This window comes from Littorina saxatilis, linkage group LG11, assembly GCF_037325665.1.
Source record: "Littorina saxatilis isolate snail1 linkage group LG11, US_GU_Lsax_2.0, whole genome shotgun sequence".
Lineage (NCBI taxonomy): Eukaryota > Metazoa > Mollusca > Gastropoda > Littorinimorpha > Littorinidae > Littorina > Littorina saxatilis.
The window spans coordinates 22,530,260-22,537,813 of record NC_090255.1 but is presented as its reverse complement, the minus strand read 5'-3'; positions in this window follow the sequence as shown (position 1 = coordinate 22,537,813).

Genomic DNA, 7,554 nt, shown 5'->3' with positions numbered 1-7,554 from the left:
AACTCCTTTGCAAGTTGTCCATACCTCCAAGGACCGACGTCACCCTGACTGTTCGCGTACGAACAATGGACAAGATTGGTGTAATAGAGGCCCGTTCAGCCATGTTAACCAATGACAATGCTATTGCTGCTCGTACCCTCGTGACTGTTTCTAATGACCGTGCGATTTGCACCATTAGAAATCCCACTGCAAGGTCAGTTTCACTGAAGAAAGACCACACCATAGGCTTCTTTTGTTCTATCACGGATGTGTTGGGTGAACTCGATGACGTCAACCCAGATCAACCCTCCGTCGCCACATTGTCTACACGCCCGTCTGATAACAATCTTCAAGAAGCCAAGACCTTATTACAAACAATGCGCATCGACCTACACAATGCTGATTTAAGTGATGATGAGAAACAACCCAATTGCAGAACCATTCCCTTACCAATAATTCAATTACAAACATGCTTGCAACACCTTTTTGGATTTTGTTATTTTTGTTTCGTTTTTCCACCATTCAATTTATTGTTGCTATTATTTGATTTACAACGGAACGCAAGGTTACCCCGATTCCAAACGAAAGGTCACCACTTTTAGAATTTAATTTTAATGTTTATAACTATTGTGTTGATTTTGTATGTATTATTGTTTTACTTACGTAAACGTATTACGTCTGTACACCATTATGGTCCACTTCAGTGACCAACCGGCCTATTGAGATACACACCCCATAGTATCTGTATTACTTGTGCCCGTGACTCACATAATGACCTTGTCAGCGACCCTTGTCGCGTCTTCGTGTAATGCGCCAACACTATCTTAGTTACCTCACTCTAGAGAGCCACAGTTGCTCATTATGACACAATTCGGGCCCCCACAAGGACGTGGCGAGCGGCTCAATTGACCCACCGAAATTGCCTGCCCCGGACAATGAACTGATTGACCTAAAGTGCTTCGTTTTCATAAGGAAACACTTATTATCTGTATGAATATAGGTGACCTTTCCTTTGACATTTTTCCTTTTTCAACGGAACCTGGCATCCGTCAATGAAATGGTAAACAGAAAAGCTTATTTTCACGGTTCAACCTTGCGTCCTGGTGTATTCTTATAGTGGTTTTAATCTATGTTATATTTAATTAAGTATAACTTATAAATATATATATACATATATACGACTAGTGTCTGTGTGTCTGTCTGTGTATCTGTCTGTGTGTCTGTGCGCGATGCACGGCCAAAGTTATCGATGGATCTGCTTCAAATTTGGTGGGCATATTCAAGTAGACCCGGGACACGACACAACCTGGTCGATATTTCAACACGTGCTCTCAGCGCGCAGCGCGGAACCGATTTTGGTTCCACCTCAGCTATTTTGGTTCCACCTCAGCTTACCCGGGCCCCCATACCGACACACCATAGCCGCTACACCACATCACAACGCCAAAGTTCTCGGTGGATCTTTTTCAAATTTGGACACCGTATTCAGCTACACCCCGGACACAATATCATCGATGAGATATTTCAACACGTGCTCTCAGCGCGCAGCGCTGAACTCATTTTCGTTTTTGTGTTCATTTCACCATTATAAGTAACTCTTCCTTATCTTCTCCAGTGTTTGGCGTTTATCTCCCTTCCTTCGTGTGGCTTTCCCGTTCAGTTGTAAGTTACTACACTGCGCTGTCCACTGCGCTGAGCGTCTTCGGATATTCCCGGCGTTCTGTTACTGTTACCTATTTTTAGAAGGTCAACGCAGTGTACAGAACGTAAATTGGACCCGTAAATTATCCTCACTGTAAAAGTGCAAAGGTCGAATCAATTTATAGCCACGCGAAAAATACACTGTCATCTATCTCTCTATAGATACGGCTTCTCTGTGTTTGTGTGTGTGTGTGTGTGAGTGTGTGTGTCTCTATGTAAGCAACACCTGTGCATTCTTCAGTTCTGTTTGTGATGTGGTCTGGCGGCTTTTGTGTAATTTTATGTACTGGCCTTCCTTTGAGAAGCCATAACTTGCTCAGTCCTGTTTGAGTGGAGTTCGCCTCCAAAGGTGATTAACACGGTTACATTCGTCGACAAGGATGGGACTCGATATGGTCAGGAATGGCATTATGGCCACTGAATCATTTTCGTGCTGTTCCCATTCCACGAATCTGGGAGGGACCTAAGCTTGGCGGGTCCATAGTTCGGACCCGGCGAAGCCGGCGTACGGCTCTAAGTACTTCTTCCCGGCGAAGCCGGCTACCCGGCGAAGCGGGTATTCATTCTAGTATATACATATGTCCTTTGCTAATTTTTTTTAATATGGATGGACATTACTACACACAATACTAAGTTAGTTGTGTGTAATCAATTCGGAATTTGACCGATTGAAATTAACCTTAAAGTTAAACAATTGTTTATTTAAAAGGTTTGTTGTGTTTTGTTAATGTTATACTGATAAATGTGGTATTATTATTATTTGCTTGGTAATTGTTTTATATAACAATGCCATGGAAAAACGGTTGTTCAATTATGAACTAGTATAAGGTTCTTCTTATACAATCGGTGATCCAAAAGTTTGAGTTACATGTAAGTATTCTGCAATTGGTATACATATAAACCTCCTAATAGGCAATAAAGTTTGAATAAACCTTTGACGTGTTTAGTCACAACCTAATTCGTAAATGTTATACCTTACAACATATTTAAATTGTGTTCTTTTACTTCTTTTTTTTTTTAATCATTCTTTCCCCCTATTATATTGTTTTTAAACCAACGCAATATGTTGACTATAAGCATTATGCTTTGTACTCTATTATTCAATGGCGCCAACGCCTACGTTACAAAATGATTTACAGTACTATATTAAGTTGGATGTGCTTGATGATATTCATGCGGGGTGTTGGTTCTTGTATTTGTGTGAAATTAACATGATTTTATATATATATTTTTTTTAATGATCGTTTACTCGGTAGGCTGAATTTGAGTGATTCAGCTAATGTACAATGCTACTAGTATTCAACTGGGCTAAATAATATCTTGCACATAAAACTCGCGAGTGTATCGTAACCCATATGTATCGTTGCGATTTTTTCCCCATTTTCATCACATATTATTTCTGGAGATCAGTAACGTCTGAGTAGTAGTCGGTTAAAAGTCCAAAGTTAAGCCCTCAGTGCCATTGGCCCGTAAAGCTACCTATTTACGATTTAGGCGCAGAAACCCCTACAATTGATGAACGGGAATTATGGTTGACACATATATTTGGGTAATGATCTCGTATCTACCTCATGATGTGGTGATATAGTAAGATGCCTTTACTGTAAAGCCGTGTGCGAGAGTTTTTGTGAGTGTTAAGCTTCACACCGTATAACCGGTTGATACGAAGAAACTACCCACGCTCCGGTTCAATCGATTTCAGCTCTCACGCGGCGGCAAAGCGAGGTGAGTTGCTCCACAAATTGCATCATAACTTTCACAAAAAGACATTTTATCGTATTATTGTTGTTTGCACTTTAGCATAAGAAGTATGCGTACCATATTCCAGAATTATTTTATTATTTAAATGCACTTGTAAAAGGGGAGCAGAGAATATTGACACATTTCAAGCGTTCTGCGCCAAAATGTTGACTTTTCATTGTTATTATGGAATATTTAATGCAAGTAAAAGATTATAGTCAACGGGAAAGTCAAGATTAATCAATTCTTGAAACATGAGTGTACTTTTTGGTCTTTGAAAAGTTGCAATTCGATTACATGTCAAGAAATCGCGTAGCAACCCTACAAATTGCCGGTTGATACTCTCACGCTTGCTTTATTTTGAAAGGTTGCGACTCTCACGCATACTCGGTTGCGACTCTCACGCAGTTTTTCAAATGGAAAACGGAGAATATTTCATGTCTTAGCATGTTTACCTGTTTGGATTTGATGCAAAATCTCTTATGTAGTCTCTTAATGTTTAAAACCTCTCTCTCTCTCTCTCTCTCTCTCTCTCTCTCTCTCTCTCTCTCTCTCTCTCTCTCTCTCTCTCTCTCTCTCTCTCTCTCACAGTTTGACAGACAGGGTCCCGCCAGCATTCATCCACAAAGCATCGATTGACTTGCAGATCTGGTCTGTTTCAGAATCAGAGTCGGCAAAGGCAAAGTGATTGTCACTTTAATTGAAACTGACGTGAGTGACACCAGCGTTGGAGAGAGCATGTTGCGTCACTGAGATATGTTTTTTACACAGTCACTGGGTCAGAACGGCAGAAATCCAAAAGTGTATGGACAACCTGCAGGACTTTTCAACGTTCGAGAGAACCCAGTCCTACCACGGAAGAAGAAGAAGAAGAAGAGGAAGAAGAAGAAATCAAGCGAGGACGAAGATCTGATCAGAGACCTGACTAACTTCACTAAGACAAAGAGTAGGAGAGTTTCTAATGAAATCAACGAGCCGAGCCAAAGTATTAGTATTTACTTCATGTATTTCAGGTTTACATATTTACTCCACAATCCACTTCCAAACATGCCTCTTATACTGTTAGAAATGTAGTTAAATATAGTTTTTGATCATGAACAAGCAGAAATTCAAGTGAATCATGACAAGAAAATCACCATGATCCTTGTTTTCCCCAATAACAGAGGATCTGCAACAGTTTGGGTTTTCTCGGACATTTACATTATCAAGGGTGTATTAGGGTATGAATGACAGCTCATACTGTCTGCCAGAGGCGGTACACCCCGAGTTTGCCGAAACTACAATAGGGGAAAATGGATCATAACAACTCTATGATGGGGAGAGGGGTCATGTATATATGTGTGTGTGTGGGGGGGGGGGGGTGGGGAGGAAGAGAACAGGAATCAGTGGCAAAATACCGGACAAATAAAGATTGCCGGCATAAACGAGTAAATTGTTGGGTTTTTTTTGCTCAAATAAAGCAAAAATCATTCGTGAGAGTCTCAACCAGAGAATAAAAACTTTGCGTGAGAGTCTCACCCTACCGAGCGTGAGAGTATCAACCGGCAATTTGTAGGGTTGCTACGCGATTTCTTGACATGTAATCGAATTGCAACTTTTCAAAGACCAACAAGTACACTCATGTTTCAAGAATTGATTAATCTTGACTTTCCCGTTGACTATAATCTTTTACTTGCATTAAATATTCCATAATAACAATGAAAAGTCAACATTTTGGCGCAGAACGCTTGAAATGTGTCAATATTCTCTGCTCCCCTTTTACAAGTGCATTTAAATAATAAAATAATTCGGGAATATGGTACGCATACTTCTTATGCTAAAGTGCAAACAACAATAATACGATAAAATGTCTTTTTGTGAAAGTTATGATGCAATTTGTGGAGCAACTCACCTCGCTTTGCCGCCGCGTGAGAGCTGAAATCTATTGAACCGGAGCGTGGGTAGTTTCTTCGTATCAACCGGTTATACGGTGTGAGCTTAGGCATACAAGAGAACACATTGAAAGAGAAATGCTATATTATCAACTAACCGGGTTGATAAGGATAAAGGTTGCATTTTTGTGTGGTAGTGTTGACATGGTGGTTTTTTTCTGAACGGTAATGGTATATTATTTGGTTCGGTGTGTAAAGAAAATAAATTAGTACGATATTTTGTTTATATGATATATTGGGTTTTTTGTGATGACGTATTTGATGATTTTGTTGTGCTGCTTGTGCTGTGTACAATAATTACGTCAAACCTGGCACATGATCCGTTCACCACACCCCCTTAAATCAGTCTACCCCACTCCTAAGTCGGAAAACCACAACATGGTACATCACACTTTACACGGCAGCCTCGCCGTAACACCCCCTTCACATGGTCAACGTCGACGCTAACCATATACAGCTGGCCTTATCTTTCACGCCAGACCTGGTCCGCATAATGCCACATCATCGGTCTCTACACCGCCCTTCAACTCGAGGGCTATCCACGAAAGACCCCGTCGCCTTATCCGCAGTGTTACGATATCCATCCACTCTACAAACACCCCCCGCGGGGTTAGGGGGAAGAATTTACCCGATGCTCCCCAGCATGTCGTAAGAGGCGACTAACGGATTCTGTTTCTCCTTTTACCCTTGTTAAGTGTTTCTTGTATAGAATATAGTCAATGTTTGTAAAGATTTTAGTCAAGCAGTATGTAAGAAATGTTAAGTCCTTTGTACTGGAAACTTGCATTCTCCCAGTAAGGTCATATATTGTACTACGTTGCAAGCCCCTGGAGCAATTTTTTTATTAGTGCTTTTGTGAACAAGAAACAATTAACAAGTGGCTCTATCCCATCTCCCCCCCCCCCCCCCTTTCCCCGTCGCGATATAACCTTCGTGGTTGAAAACGACGTTAAACACCAAATAAAGAAGAACTCTACAAACTTAGGTGACCTCCCACAAGGTCACGCCGGCGTCACATTCTGAACACTTGCCTCACTGACGCCGGTCACCACAAACGAACACTGCTGATAAACACTCCGGTCTATGTGAACACTGCACAATACAGAAGTGCACAACAGAGCGTTCAAACAATGACATTACCTCATTACCATTTCCAGGACAGCGACTACGTATTGGCATCATTCTACGCGTCACGAAAACCTCGAAGGACCTCACTCGCCGGACAATATCTTCCGGACAAGACATCATCATTCAGCGTACCATCTTCAACATCAACCTGTTGTTGGATTTCCGACTTAGTCAAATACGACTCACTGTGTCGTTAACTTTAAAATTTTCCCTCCCCATAGGACCCCCTCAAATTTATCGATCACTTGCCAAGTTTGATATTGATAGTTATGCAATGTATTATATATTTGATGATAATAATTCTGATAGTAGTTGTTATACCTTAAACAAAACGGAGGACCGTTTTCGCGTAGGGCGGAAGGTACTATTATACGGTGGAAATTAGGATTTTAGAGTTTAAAAAGGATTTAGGTTTTGGAACTTTGTTCACAATGTTGATAACCTATGAGTGTTTGGTATTGAATGATGCGTCGTAGAATTTCCATGTTATTGATGTATATTTTTATAACGTATTTGAAGTAGTTTCCTTAGTGCAGGAGTTTTTGTGTATTTCGAGGAATTTTAACTGTAGCTTCTATGGAGGCTGACAGCAGCCTCGAAACTCTCCCCCCTCACCTTAACCCTATAACCCCTTTTCCTGTTGACCTGATCATTTGTTTCTAGGTTGGCTGTACCTTCTCTGACATCACTAAAGTACTTTGTCGTTGTTTTATTGCGGTCGACATTTCGCGCTGACTAAACTACACGTGCGCTGTGCTTTTCCACAGCTCCCCCCCCCCCCTCACCTTACCCCTCCCTAACCCTTCCCCGTTGACCTGATTATTGCTTCTAGGTTGCATACATGTACCTTTTCTGATATTATTAATAAAAAAAACGCTGGCGCTGGACCCGAGTACTCTTCAGACTGGCTCGCTCCCCCAGTATGAAAGTTTTTGTCTTGTGCACGTGGATTAAAATTTTTTTAAATTTATTTTATACAATTAAAAAAATTATTAGAGTAAAATAAAACATTAAAACGTTCATAATAAACAATAGTAAACAAGAATTAAAAAAAAAAAAATTGACTGCCCATGCC